This window comes from Labeo rohita, chromosome 2 (genome assembly GCF_022985175.1).
Source record: "Labeo rohita strain BAU-BD-2019 chromosome 2, IGBB_LRoh.1.0, whole genome shotgun sequence".
Classification (NCBI taxonomy): Eukaryota; Metazoa; Chordata; class Actinopteri; order Cypriniformes; family Cyprinidae; genus Labeo; species Labeo rohita.
Window position 1 is genome coordinate 11755023 of NC_066870.1, and position 16538 is coordinate 11771560.

Below are 16538 nucleotides of genomic sequence, written 5' to 3' on the forward strand. Positions count from 1 at the left end.
GTTTGTTTGTTTGTACATGACAATCAAGTACATAAAACACTGAGGCACAATAAAGGCCAAATAATAAAGTTAAGTCAGGCCACATGATTCCAGACCAGTGGAAGGCTGACAGGATTCTATTGTAAGATACATTTAATTCACAATAAGTTATATCAGCGATGTCTGAAATTGAAAGAAAGTAACACAAGAACGTTAGTAATATTTTCTAGTGTTTGTTGGCTGGACAGCCAATGGGCCTAAAACCTTAAAAAGGGCAAAACCATTAAGAGACATCAGAAAATAATAAATTATAGCTATTTTCCATCGTATTAGGCCAGAAATAATGCAATTTCATGATCTGTTTTTATACATTATAAATTTTTTTTTTTTTTTTTTTTTTTTTATTTAGTATCCCCCAGAATACGTTGTCCATTTTGGGGTATAAATTGATTGAAAACAATTTTTAAAACATTTAATCCTGTCATTAATCCTGTCCCTTACAATAATTCATTGTAAAATTCTGTTAAACAATAAGTGTGTATATTTATTAATATATTAGCCTGCTGTATCTTATTTGATATGCAATTTTCTAGAGAATTAATTATCAACATTATCAAAACTTTGCTAAAACCTGTTGTATACAATCTATTTCATGCTTTCTGCTCTTTGATTGATAAATTATGCTTTTTTAAATCAGTGAAAGTCTTTTTGCTGTGAAATCTTCAATGATTTTTATGAAGAAAGAATAACTTATATATTATGAACAAATAACTCAAGATGAAATAGACTGAAGCAGCTTGGGTTTTCCTGATTATCCACACATCATTTTTTAATGTTTAAAAAGTATTATTATTATTATTCTACTTACTTTTTTTACATTAGGATTTTGAGGAAGGTTTATTTGTGTATCTCTTAATCATCACTGAACTGCAGTTACGCAGTTATCTAATTGCATATTTGAGCCATAAAAGCCTCATGTATGAAATATGATATTCAACAAAATGCACATTTTCAAACTAGATCCCTTACTTCTACTATAAAATGTCTCTTCCTTCGACTATAGAAAATGTTGACACAAACTGCCTGGAAAAATCCATGTTTTGTTGACCTAAAACTAAATTCAATATAGATGAATCAATAAACGGTTGCATACAAATTTTTCTTTTAAGATTATTAAGTAGTGATTTTCTGTATGGACCACAGAGTCTATGTGAAAAAAGAATCTTAAAAAGGGCAACATATCCTCCTGAGATACAAACATTTAAAGACAGATTATGAAAAATGTAAAAATTTAATTAATACTTTTCCAACATAAACATAAGCTAAGACTTAACAACAACATTATGCATGTAAGTTTTCTCCAAATATTCTAAATATGTGAAATACATCAACTTTTATCTGAGGGTGAGTAGTTCCCATTACAGGTGACCATGTTGTATTAAATGCCGCCTGTGGTCTAAACAAAGAACGTATGAACAAAGTTATAAGCAGATCTAAGTATTCACAAATAAACACCCTTTTTACCATCTTTTTAGGGTTAAATAAAACTTTGAAGTAAAAAATCAGTCAATCAATCAATCAGTCTACTGGGTCAAATCTGTTATCTGTAATGTCATTAGTAGATAGTTTCACAGAATAGTGTGGCTACATGTTTTAAATCACTGATTGCTTATAACTGCCTTTATGGGCTAATTAAGTTAACAAAATTAAATCTAGTGAAGTTGTGCTTGTATAAAACAATTGCAGAGAAATTTTACAATTTAACAGCAGATGGCGTCAAAACCAAATGAATATATAACACGAGCGTTGACAGAGCACGCTGAAATAAAGAGAATTGTGATCCATGAAGGTCTCTAAAATGCATTTTTGCCAGACATCTGAATGAATTAAAAATAAAATAATTAATAAACAATGATGTTACATGGGACGTGACATCCTAAGAATTGAGTAATATGCAAAACAAAACAAAACAAAACAAAACAAAAAAAAAAAAAAACAACAAAAAAAAAAAAAAACACTACCAACGAATAATTATTAGGTTATTATTTTTTTTTTTAAATAATTTTATATTAATAATCTGTGCACTTTATCAGGCATGAGTGTGTATAAAGATCTTATATTTGTATTTTACAAATAATGTCTAATGTGAAGGGGTTTTCTATGTAATATTTATCTGAACAGATTATACAGCTATGAAACTTATTTAGAAAAGCATAATTATATTTACATTACACATTGTCATTATTTACTCTAATTACAATCATATTTCGGAAATTAAATCAAATGTATTTGTAGCATTGCTGACATGATTTGTAATTATTTTACTTAGTCATTAACTGTCACATAATTATGCACACACTATAGTTTGTAGGTTTTGCTGCTCTAGTTTTGACAGCAGTCAGATTAAAGTTTATATGTGTTTTAAAATTTGAATCAAAGCATCTCACAACAAACAAATGTCTTTTTTATTTTGGTCATGTATATTTATGTTTCTGTGAATAACCTGTTTTCTTTCTGCATCAAAGTATTTTAGGCTCAACTTTTATTACAGCTATTCCTGTTAAAATAATAATAATAATAATAAAAAAAAGAGTACAGCAACATTTGAAATGACCTGTGCTATAGTTTGATAAAAAGTAAGCAATATTTCATTAATGGTTTTTTAGTTTTACAGACAGAGTAAAACTCTTAATTGTTCCTCCTGGGTGTTTAAAGAATATAGTGAAGACATATATGTCAGATCAAGTTTAAATTTACTAAAGTGTTCATAATAATGTATTTTACATTGTGTTGTCATCATGATGAATTGGGAGGTAGATGGAGCTCGAGTGAAGGTGACGATGAATCCTTGTCAAACAGAGTGAATGTACAGAAGGTGACAGACAATACTGATACCCCACTGATAGAAACAGCAAAAACAACAAGTCAACTGCTGAGTATTATACAGCGTGAGGCTGATAAATGTGGCCACTGAATAATGCCATCTAAGATATGTCTTTGTAATGGACTGATTGAACTAATTCGCCAGCTCACCCTGCGCCACACTCTTTAATATAGAGACAGTCATATTTCCTCTAAGATTAGTATAGACACTGGCTGACACACTGCTCTGCTCAAGGTATTTGGCCAGCATAATTCATTCATAATGCCACAATGCACCCCATCTATCATTTTATTTCCTTTCCCCTGCCAGTTGTGTCCCTCTCCAATTCACATCTAGGCTCCTGGCTCTTTATTGAGGGGGGTGTGCTGGGCCGAAAGTGCACGTGTATGTGTGTGTGGGCATGTGGGCTTGTTTTGGTAGCAGTGGTAGAGTTGTTGGACAAGGTTGGGAGGTCAGCACTGTTTTGCCTGCTGATGTATTAGCTGCATATGCAAGCGATAAATTACCAAGCGAAGGGAGTCAATTATCCATCCCTTGAAGAAACAGGGGCTTGGTGCTCCAGTGGCCTTAGGGTCCTTTTTCCAATTGAGAGGACGATGCCTGGCAGTGTAGAAAAAGGGGAACTCGTGGAGAAGAGGAGAAGCGGGATGAAGATTAAACTGGGAAATGATGTGTGTCATTATCCCCACTTTGCATTTTTTTAAACGTTCATTACGAAGCGGCTTCTGAAAACGGGAAAATTGTGATTGGCACGTGAGAGATCTGCAACAATCGCTTGTGAAATGGCATCCGTTCGCCTTTTATCAGGTCTATGTTCTCCTCAAACTGCTTAACACATCAGAAGCTGTCCCCAGTTTGACTACTGCACCTATTAGGTCAATCAGTATATCAGAACACGTGGGCTCAAGTCCCATGCCACTGCGCTTTGTCATTTTCCACCTCCATTGATTTCTAAGAGCTTTTTTTCCCCTTTTCTTTTCTGAAAAAAGGAGGGTGGGGGATGTCCCGTAACTGAGTGACACTACTTTGAGTGCCTGCCAGAGCAAGTGGCCCCAGCACTGACTGACATGGGTGACACTTAGGGAAATGAGGTCATTAGCTGGAATTACAGAGGGTTTTGATAGCTCAGTAATGGGTTTTAATGATAGAATTTAACATACAGCGCCACTAGGGACAGACAGCAAAAACAGGCAGACAGGTCATTTAATAAAGAGAGAGAGAGAGACCTCACTCTGTGGAGCGTGGCTGAGAACGGGGACTGTGTGTGTGTTAAGGTGGGAGTCTAAAAATAAAATATGCTTTTGCACTGAGCCCTGAATCAGAAAACTCTGGGAAACAGGAATTTCTGAAAAAGGCAACTGGCCTATTTCATTCATTTATCTTCTTCAGTTTTCCAAACCTTTAAGACAAATGTCTTAGGATAATCAAGTAGAAAAAAATTTGCAAGTGTGGTATTAATTTTCATTCTTTATGTGGAGTCATGTGAGTATGTGTTTTCACCAAATGGATATATGGCAAAGCATTGTTAGAGTATCAGACCAGTGATTAAGTTCTCTTGTTCCTTAAAACAAGCCTTATTTACACATAACTTGCAAATATACACTTTTAGTGATGCTTATGAGTTAACAAAATGATGTCACATTTAAAGAAACAAAGCACACTGCATTTTTTTTTTAGGAAAAAGGATGCCGCAATATTTGATTTTAGATAACCTAAAGATTTTTTCCAAATTGTTAGATTAATTTTACTGACCCCAAACTTCGGAACATTTTCATTACATTTATATTTAGTCATTTAGCAGACACTTTTATCCAAAGCGACTTACAAATAAAGACAATAGAAACAATTAAAACCAACAAAAGAACAATATGTAAGTGCTATGACAAGTCTCGGTTAGCCTTATGCAGTACACATAGCAAACTTTTTTTAAAAAAATAAATAAAAAGAAAACAGAAAAAGAATAGATAATGCTAGTGTTAGAGGGTCATTTATTATAATAAATAAAAAGTAAACAAGCATATAGAATAGAAAAACAAAGAGAGAATGCTAGTGTTAGAGGATCATTTTTTTTTATAATCAATAAAAAAAAAAGGAGATAGAATAATAAAACAAAAGATAATGCTAGTGTTAGAGGGTCTTTTTTTCTTTTTAAAGAAACCAAGTAGTTAGAATAGAAATATAATCGAGAGTGCAAGTGTTAGAGGGTTAGCATGTTCTGAAAGAAAGGGCCTGATATTCCAAATCAGACACTGCGTCCTCTAGCGGTTGCTATGGGGAACGTCTCCAGTGTGACCCGTGTCTGAAGCGTACATTCAAAAACTACAACATGTTGGCCATCGACAACCTATGATGTCACTACCTGTGCGACCACAGTAAAAAAGGGCGCCGGGAGAATACGTCATCCGCTTCTTCGTCTGAAGCATGGTGAGGATTCTAGAGGACACAGTGTCTTGTTCCCCTCTCAGGGAACCATGGTTACATACGTAACCTGAGAACCTTCGAGGAAACATCGAACTGCATCCTCTGGCCGTTGCTATGGGGAACAGTATACCCATGCTGCCATGCTGAGGGGAGTGCATGCCAGGTAAGGGCGAGCATTAAGTACCAACTCTACCAAAGCTTAGGGAGTTGCCCCTAGGATGAATGACGGGGTCTGAACCAACTGAAAGAAAGGGTACGGGCTGGCAGCGCATGATCCCTACCATACAGGATTTTAGAAATGGACATAAAATGTCTGATGTGCATCCATACCACAATGTGGATTTTAAGAAAGTGCCCAAAGACAAATGTGCGCACTTACCATAACATGGATTTTAGAAGGGGTTCAAGAGACCTTACGTGACCACGGCACTCCGAGGGGCAGACCAGCGTATATACAGAGCACCATAGACCTCGAAAAGAGAGACAAACGAGAACGGAGCTTTTTCATTAAAAAACCCTCGCAATGCACACAGATTGCCCCCGCAAGAACATCGCCTGCGTGCTCTTCGCCCAAACAAATGATGCAAAAATCATGTGTGTAAGATAACAAGGACATGGATCCACGCACTTCTTAAACACCTTACTAGTGCTCGCCATAATGAAACAAGGGAAGAAAACGATTCTTACCACCAGAATGCACGCTAGACAAAGCAGTCAATGAAGACGAAGAAGAGGATGATGTATTCTCCCGGCACCCTTTTATACTGTGGTTGACCGGTAGTGACGTCATAGGTTATCGCTGGCCAACATGTTGTAGTTTCTGAATGTATGCTTCATACACGGGTCACGCTGGAGACATTCCCCATAGCGACCGCTAGAGGACACAGTTCGATGTTCTCTCGAAAGGGAACAGTAGTGTAGATTTCTATTTTGTATAAATATCACATGTTCCAAAAAATATTAAACAACACAACTGTTTAAATGATTTCTAAAGGGTCATGTGACACTGAAGACTGTAGCAATGGCTACAAGACTGTAGCAATGGCCACCACAGGAATAAGTTATATTTTGAGTTATATTTATATTAAAATAAAAACTGCTATTTTAAACTGTAATAATATTTCACATTATTACTGTTTTTATTTGTATTTTTGATCAAATAAATGCAGCCTTGATGAGCATTAGAGACTTCTTAAAATACATTAAAGATATTACTGATCTTAAACATTTGAATGGTAGTGTATGTTTGTGTATTTATGCTTTTTACAATACAGACTGTGTCAGTTTAGACCACAAACTGTGAAGTTAATCAATCAGCTACAAGTATTTCGGAAAAAAGGCAGCAATGTCCTTTTCAGCCCGAGTCTGTTCAATGTTGAATTAGTTTAGTTCAATATCAGTGTCAATATTGCAAGATGTGATTCAGCTGTAAAGAAGCTCTACAGAAAACAAGAGTGTCATCATCTAGCTTAATTTAGCTAAAGCTGATGCTCACCTACAGTGGTGGCCATTTTCAACAGCTAAAAATGGCTTTTGCTATAGTGTGTAAGTAGGAAATATCAGTTTAAATATCAATTTCCAAACGTTAATTTTGTCATTAACTATAATAATCCTGTGAGATTTTAGTCTGACAACAGCCAGTGCTCCATACAGATATCTGATCTCATCATTATCCACTCTGTCTAGATTGACATGAAGAAACAGAAAAAAAACCTGAGACAGACTAAATCCAGAAGAACTGTGACCACTTCTCCAAGATGCTTCAAGAGGCCTACCTGCAAAGCAATGTAAAAAACTATGTGCAAGTGCATCTAGGGCAAAAGCTGCTTTAAATGCAAAGGATGGTCACACCAAATGCTGATTTAGTTAATTGATAAAGAAAATCTATTTATGACATTATTTTTGACAGCACCCTCATTTTACAGCATCTTCACACAAATGCCTAAAACTTTTAACAGTACTTTAGCTTTGCAGGTAGGTTTTTTGAAGCATCTTGGAGGCGTTGCCACAGTTCTGGATTTAGTCTGTCTCAGTTTGTTCTGTTTCTTCATTTCATTCCAGACAGACTGGATGATGATGAGATCAGATCTCTGTGTGGAGCTTTGGCTGCTGTCAGACTCCTTGTTCAAACAAAACCTCACTGGATTATTACAATTAATAGCAAAATGAATGTTTGGGAATGTAAACTGATAGCAAGAGATAGAAACAACTGACTTAAAACCATTTTTAGCTGGTGAAAATGTTAGTGTAATAATTTTGGCCACCACTGTAATTTTTTGAGCCAGTGTTATGGTGTCAGAGCAACCATTTCAGTGCCACAGTGTTTATACTTTTCAGGGGGAAACAATTGGATGGTTTACTTCTCTGGATATTAAGCTGAGATAGGATAAATCATTTTAATAACAACAACAAATCTGCTGAACATCATCTTTTAAACTACACTTTACTTTCGAAAAAAGAATGTTCACAACTGATCTTCAGTTTATGACACCTGACAGTATAACCTGTCATAATTGCATTAAAAGTTAAATGACAACAGGGATTGTCCCTTCTTTGGCACGAAACCCACAATTATAGGTATTCACCAGAAAAGACATAATTTTCCTCATTAATGGTTTGTCTGATTCTCAGAGCGGCAGTAAGCTTAGAGACAGCTGGACTCAGAACAGATCCAGTTACTAAGCTGTGGAGAACAGTGGCTGTAATGGTTTGTTGAGCTGCTGAGGCCTGTAGCAGCCATATTTCAGAGAGTATCGATCAGACTCTGCCTATCGCCCCCAGCCCTCCCTCCCCTCTGTCCTTGATCCTGTAAAGTAATAACTGAACTCGTGTCAGGGAGGTAATTATCATTGATCTGCTGGAAAAGGTGACAAATTTCGCTGTCGCAACAGTGCGTGATTCATGCTTGAGCGTTGGACTAACGGTGAGCGTGCCACAACTAAATAGCCTCCTCCAGCTAATATAAGCAATGTAACCTTTATCTAGCTGAGGAACGAGAGAGCTGATCTTCTGATCGGACCCTCAGCTAAAGACAGCTGTAAACATTTTTCTCGAGCTGTCTATGTAAGCTCGAGGAACGATTAGCATCAAATCACCTTTATGGTTCCTAAGAAACTTTTTCTCCCACTCTGAACATTGATCGTTCTGGGTTTTTCTGGCTTCCTCAACACTGAAACTGCAGTAGAGAGCTTGTAGATTATTGCAGGATGACTCCGACGACAATTCACAACAGAATAACTTTGTATCATTGACACAACAAAAACAAAAACAATTGGCAGCCTCTCTTCAACAAAGTCTGCTACAGAGTTCTCATCCTACTTAGCTTGTGGTCCCCACTGGCAAGAATGGAGCGGAAAGCAGCCGGCATGTCAGGTCATAACAAATGAGTTGGACAGGGCAAGGGGCTGGAAGATTGCCACATTCATCATGAGACAAATGGATGGCATCAGGGGCTTGTAACGCTTACTGCCAGGACTGAGGGTGGAGAGGCTGGAAAGACAAACTAAGCTTCAGATTCCTTTTAATGTCCTCTTGATTACATGATATACTGGACACGGTTGCAAAAATTAAGATTTCTGCAATATTTCATTTTCTAGAATTAAAATAATTTTATTTGAAACTAAAAGTTAATGAGAGCTGGTTGGCGCCAATAGCCTTGTGGGCAGTGTGCCGACATGCAGCGTTGTTGCGCTATGGGTGTCCTGAGTTCGAATCCCAGCTCGAGGTCCTTTCCTGATTCTGCCCCCTTCTCTCTCTTCCACTTCGCTTCCTATCCTTTATGATCTGTCCTATCATAATAAAGGCCAAAAATAAATAAATTAATTAAAAAAAAAAGTTAATGAGAGGTCATACTTGGCTATATGACTTCTGGATGGATCTATTTGGATCCACAGTTGGTTATTAGCTACTCCCTAATGATACACAATAAAAGATATACTGAAAATTATTGGGGTCCAAACAATATTAACAACAATAACTTGTTAACTATTGTATGAACAGTAAAACAATTTTCAAAATGTCTCCTTTTTATCTTCCACAGAACAAAGTCTGAGGTTTGGAATGACATGAAGGTGAGTAAGTGATGGCAGAACTTTTTAGGTGCACTTTCCTTTCAAGAAGCTATTTCTACCTGATCTGACCCTTAGTCAGTTTTCTGAAGTAAGCCAATATTACTCAGGGTAATTCTGTGTAAATTAACACTAGTTTATATGAAACTACACAAAGCATATTTGTAATGTAATGTGTTATTTTAGTATAATTGAGATTATTATTTTTATATTATTATTATTATTTTCAAGTTTCATTTTAATTTTAAGTTAATAATTTATAATTTTGTCATTTTATTCTTTAACCATATAGTTTTGGTTTACATTTAATTTCAAATGATAAAAATTATATCAAATCATATTAAGTATAACAATTTGTAAGAAACGTATTTACATGGAAAATTAGTATAATAAAGTATTTGTTATGTTACCAATTTGCCTTAATGACAGACGTTCAAAGGGCTCAAATTTGCTAATTTCATTAGAGACCTAGAAATTAGTGCAGATCTTCAAAGCATTTTTAACAATTCAATACAATACACACTTAAACTCACACACACTCACTTGGTGACTTTCCTGTACTTTCTTGTTAACGGACACTCCTCCCCTCCTTGCTCTCCACTCTCTCTCTCTCTCTCTCTCTCTGTCACTAAGTTTTGATAGATGACTGATTGCCGAGCTGTGCAGGAAGATTTATTAGTGTTTATCCAGCGCTCGGTGGTCACCTGCGGCTTAGAGACCTAGGCCCTGTGCACCATGAACAGGGAGGGTGTGTGTGTGCATGTGTCACTGCGCTTATATGTACAAATTTGCAGTACATGATTATTTGTGTGTGTGTTTGTGCGTGTAAACTTGTGGCGTGTATGAGTAGCACAGGCTATGTACTTCATTTTTCTAGGTGTTTGGATGTCTCGGCATGCTAAACCGAACACAGGCTAATGGAAAAACAGTCTTGTGGAAAACTTAATAGAGGTGACTTGTCATGCTAAAACCTGCTCATACAGTCAGCCACAAATCTTACCCATAACCCCCATGACCTGTGATTATGGGTTAAGTGGAGTGAGATTTGGACGTGTACTGTAAAAGTTAGGTTGATTATTAGTTTGACACCGTTCTGTACCAATCTCTGGCCTCACATGCGCTAGAAGAAGCCATGGGGCATTTAGAGTCAAGGACGAATTGATTCTTATATACACGTTCAAAATACTTTCTGTGATCCCTCAGTTGGTATTTCAGTAACTGGTTCTTAAGCAAATTTAGATATTTGGACTGCATGTTAGAGGTGTTTCCCTGCTTTTGGTCAGAAGATAATCAGAGTTGGTTGTGTTTTTTATATACACTTTTTTTTATTTTATTTTTTTTATATTATATATATTAACACTACCAGTCAAAAGTTTTTGAACAGTAAGATTTTTAATGTTTCTTTTGATAAAGTCTTTCCTGCTCACCAAGCCTGGATTTATTTGATCCAAAGTACAGCAAAAACAGTAAAATTCTGAAATATTTTGTACTATTTTAAAGAACTGTTTTCTATTTGAATATATTTTAAAATGTAATTTATTCCTGTGATTTCAAAGCATCATTACTCCAGTCACATGATCCTTCAGAAATCATTCTAATATTCTGATTTACTATTCAAAAAAACATGTATTATTATTATTATGTTGAAAACAGCAGAGTAATATTTTTTCAGGTTTCTTTGATGAATAGATATATCTTATATCTAGAATGAATAGATACATATCTTTATGAGATGAGACAACAGTAAATTTGTCACAGTATCTCCAGAGGCATACGTTCACACATACAGCTTTTGTAATATAAAAGTAACGTTTGAAAATGTTAAGTTTGTTACTGGTAAAAAAAAAAAAGAAAAAAGAAAGTGATCTGACTATGTTACTCCCAGCACTGGTGTTGATTATACATGATTCACATTCCTCTGATTCACATGAAAACTAGAACGTCACACAGCGACTGACATATAGATCTTGCCTGGTATGGGAACATGAAAAAAAGAACAAACAAAAGAAGTTGTGGAAGTGTTTAAAATCGGATGCATGTCTCAGACAGAGATATTACCTCTCTGTCATCTCAGATAGCGATGTCCATCAGTCATAGTGCATGTGATGTATCTACATGAATGTGTGTGTGTGTGCGTGTGCCCCTCTGCACATTCTGTATTGTAAAACAGCGGCCCAAAGCAGCTATGTACACGGTCTTCCTGTAACCTTTCCAGTGTGTTGCGGTTATGCTTGACGAGTGAGTGAGACAGAGAAGAGAAGAGGGAAGGCGAGGGTGAGAAAGACAGGCAATCATTTCTCTCTTTGAGGGCAGTGGAGCGGGGAGGCGTGCAGATGAAACCCCATTTTCCTCTGATTAAGTCCTCTGAAAATATTCCATTTGTCAGTGCCAGCATCCTGACGGCTGCCCCCCTCACAGTCAGCCGAGTGTGTCTGTTGACTATGTATCGCTGTGATTTACATCGGTCACTGACAACATCATCTACTCACTAATGTCCTCCACTTCTGTCTGCTCCCTTCCTGCCAAACCACCTCTCCCCGTTTCTCCCTCTCTCTCTCTCTCTCTCTCTCTGAGCACTCAACAGCCTATTTTAGCTTGATCTGCCCTCATTGCAAGGTTGGCTGCTGTGATTTCCTCAAAAAAGAGAAAAGAATAAAGGGCCTGTCTCTGTCATAGTCACTCTCAATGTCATCAATTTCAATTTCCAATCTCCTCTCCTTTTTTTCTCGCTCCCACCTTAGCCAGCCTTTCCTGCCCCCCTTTCTCTCAGGGAATATTTCTCGTTCAGTTTTTTTTTTCTCTCCCTCGCTTTCTCTGCCCCACGGCCCTCACCTCCGTTCTCCTCTCTACACCTATTACCCATTACCTAGGCCCGTGCTTTCTTAGGCTTTGCGAAATAGAATGCAATTTCTCCTCGCGCGCCTTGTGATGAGAGCCAAATGAAAGATCATTAATATTTTGTTTAAGAAAAAAACAACAGAATTGCCTCTTGTATTTGAACGTTGTTTTTTTCCCTTCCTGCTTTCCTCATCATTACGCTCTCTTACACCTTGTGCATTTGTTTTACACTGTCGTCTAATGATCAACCCTGCCTGTGCCCCCTCCTGCACTGAAATAAACAACAAAAACTCTGCCTGCTCGGACGTGTAAAGGGTTTTAAGATTGAAATGAAGCCGGCAGCAGAGATGGGGGCACAAAACAGAGTGATGAACATTAGCGGCCTCAGACAAACAGAACTATGTCTTGGTTTGCCATTTATAAGAGGTTGTGACAGACGGATGATGTTTTGAGTAATAGATTTCATTCTTACAGTGTCCACTGGACAGTCCTGAACATGACTGTGAAATTTTCTTTCCATTTTCAAGACTTGAGGAAATAATAATCAGACACCTAAAACTGTAAGTCTGTAAGTATAATAAACAAATGCATGTATGAGAGAGAATGTGAGAGTAAAATGCAGACGAAAAGAGAGAACAGTTGTGAAATTTAATTTGGAAATCAATCAGTATTCATTAGCCCACGGGGCATCCATTCGCTCCTCCCTACATCCCACACTTTCTCTCTCTCATTCCCTCGCTAACAAAACGTTCCTCCACTCAGCATGGCACCAGTCGTACTCACTGCTCACCCAGCCATTTCCTGCTTCCTCGCTGCCTCGCTCTCTAACCAAACTTTACCCACCGCCCGCCTCCCCTCAGCCCTCATTAGCATGCCATTAGCATTTCATTTGCATAGCCTTTTTTAGAACTTCCCTCGTCTGCTTTAATTATTTTTTTTTTTGTTCATGTTTGAGGAGAATGTCAGAAAGGAAAGTCCTGGGAAGGCCTGTGTAAGGGCACAACTGAAGTAAATCTGTAATGACTGCTGCTGAAAGGAGCCATATGCACAACTCTTACCATGAGAGTCTTATGAAAACGAACAAAGTCAAACAATTATGCTAACTTAGTATTTGGTCTCTCAAACTATTCAAAAGTTTGGAGTCTCTAGAGCTCACCAAGGGTGCATTTTTAATTAAAAAACAGAATCAAATATTACAATTTAAAATATTTTTGTATTTTAATGTATTTTAATATGTGATTTATTTTTGTGATGTCAAATCACAGCATTCAAGTATACTTTTTTTCTGGGTTGCCATTCTAAAGTTTGGGGTCAGTATGATTTTTTAAAATTGTTTTTGGAATTCTCTTATGCTCAACAAGGCTGCATTTATTTGATTAAAAATACAGTAAAACAGTAATATTATGAAATGTTTTCACAATTTAAAATAGCTGTTTTTGGTTTTAATGTTTGTTAAAATGTAATTTATTTTTGTGATGGGAAAGCTGAATTTTCAGTGGCCATTACTCCAGTTTTCAGAGTCACATGATCCTTTGGATATATGCTGATCTGGTGCTTAAGAAACATTTTTATCAATGTTGAAAACAGTTGTTCTGCTTAATATTTTTGTGGAAACTGATAATTTTTTTTTCAGGATTCTTTGATAAAACGAATTTCAAAAGAACAGCATTTAATTTAATCATATGCAACAATGCACAAAAAATGCAGTCACCTTCAACTTAATGCATGCTAAATAAAAATATAAATTTTGTTCTTCTATTTCCAAAAATTTTTGGCCCTAAACTTTTGAAAATTTGAGTTCTGTCAATATCCCACTAAAAAGAAATATATAAATTTTACCTTTATACTTACGACAGTACTTGAATTTATCACTTTTAAAATAAATTCAATGATTTCTACAGAATTTTGTCTATAATGCCTTATTTTCTGTGACTAAACTTGCTTATGAGTGATTTTCGTCTCTCATTCTCTCTCTCTCACACACGCTCTCAAAGGGGGTAATTAGCAGGCTGTCAAAGAAGGAGGTAGGGTCACACAGGCAATTAAGAGTGTGACAGCTTTGTGGGGCGTGTGGTGCAGTGTAAGGCTTCTGCTGTCAGACTGAGGGCTTTGCTTTCACCGATGTGTGAGCAACCACACACACCTCGACGGAAGGAACATCTCTGATTGATTAAGAATCTCTCTAATTTACAGCCTTCCTTTACTAACACAAAAGCAGCAATAATAAGACCAACAACATAATTCCTCTCAAAGATTTTAAAGAGACATTTGTTTGTGATTCCATTTTAAAGTTAGATTAAACATCACTGGATGATTAACAATAAAAAAGATCGAATGACGCAATGAGGGATTCTGACTCTTTGTCTCGCTGCATTGTAGGCATGGTTACATGCTGTGCGGTAATGTTGTTGTAATTTGCCAGTCGTTGGCTGCCATCTCAAAGACACTTATTTCAAGCTCACAACACCATCAAAGTCTCAGCAAGGAGCCGATCTGCCACCGATCGCTTCATAACGACAGAATTACCGCCAATGAATCATCAGAAAATGACGCTGGAAATTTGCCCACTATGGAATGAACCTGATGTGCAAATTGCAATTAATTCTGCAAGATGACGCAAAATTGGATTTTAAGAGATTTTGAGCTGTTTTTAATTCGGATACACCCCAAGAACCTCTTTGTCAGACGCAAAGATCCCTATAATCCATCAATAACTCAACTCACTGGAGGGTGGGAGATAAGTTGACATTGACTGCATATGCAGTTTAAGAGTGTCCCCTAAAACTCCATTAAAAAAGCAATGCTTTAGTAGGTACACATTCGGCATGGTTCAGGGGGGAACACTTTTTCAATCTCTTCCCTATCATTTTTGAATATCATTAGTCAAGACCATTCCATTTTCCATGCTTGCCAGCTCAAGCCCCAGAGAGATATGGCAGAGAAAGAGACGGAGCTGGAGAGAAAAGAGAAATAGGAAGGGGGGAAGCGAACACGAGTGTGCGCGCGAGAGAGAGATATCCAAAAGTCTGGTGATTTATGGCAGTGTGTCTGAGGGCCGGTTCTGCGGCGACATTAGTAGCTGATGAGAAGAACATGTTGGGGGATATTAGCAGTCAGTTATCATTTCCAATCACACACACACAAACACACTCCCCTCAACCTCCAGCGCCCCCATAAGCACGCGTGACAGGCGGCGAGCCGACGCTCTCTCTCGATGACTGGACTCGATCACCTGTGACAGTTTTGATTTGATGTCACTTCTCCCCCCCACACGCCGTTTGTCTGAGCGGTTAAAAGGTAATTGTGTGACATTAGCATGGAGAGGGGGCTCTCGCTTTGTCTCCGAATGCGGCGCAAGTTGGGACGGGGGGTGTGTGTGCGTATGCGGCAGTTATAAATGGCCTCCATTTCCCAAACCGCTCCGTTCTCCATTGTGGAACGCGTCGCCGCGGGGCAGATGGGGGGTGTGTGGGTAACTGGAGCTGAGAGAAGGGCTCTCTCTCTGGGGACACGTGGTGACAACACAGGTAGTCTGGTATCAGTCAGAAATATGAACATCTTCTCATCATTATCTGTTGGTATGTGAGTGACTTAATGTCTGCGTATGTGCACGTGCTGTCTTGTTTTGTCATAAGAGTGCTATGTGTTGCAATGCGTACTCAAGTTTATACAGCAGCTAAGGAGGATTGGTGGTGTAACATCATGCACTCTTTGAAAGATATATATATATATAGAAAAAAACAAAACAGAAAACACAACAACAGTAGTTCCTCTTTATGTCTCAGCTTAGAGTCTACCCAAGGCCCAATCTTCTGGAGCAGTGGTCTTCAACAGGGAGTCTTTGACTGTGTTGTAGGCAGACCACAAAATTATTGTTTAATCCGCATCAAAGTTTTGTGAGAAAAATAAAATGTAAATTGAAAATACAATATCACTGATAGTTAAAATAAAATAATAATAAAAATTCTGTGGTTTCAAAACAGTGTGAATTTTAGTAAAAAACTAATGTATTTCAAATATATTTATTTTATACAAAGTATAGTTCAAATCTATTAACACATTTACTGACTTATCGCTTGAGACTTCCTGATATAAAAACTATAATTAAACTTTATTTGGAGTACTACTTGTGCACAATACATTATTAAGCCTAAAATATGTTTTAATGTCACTATTGATGAGGATTGTACGATATTTAAATAATATCCATCTCTAAACGCAAATTTAAAGTGCACCTAAAGTATACTTGCAATAGTTCCACTTTAGCACAATCAAATATACTTCAGTATATCTTTAGTTGGACTTCAGTACTACTTCTGCACAATAGTTGTTCCAGTTTAGCAATTTAG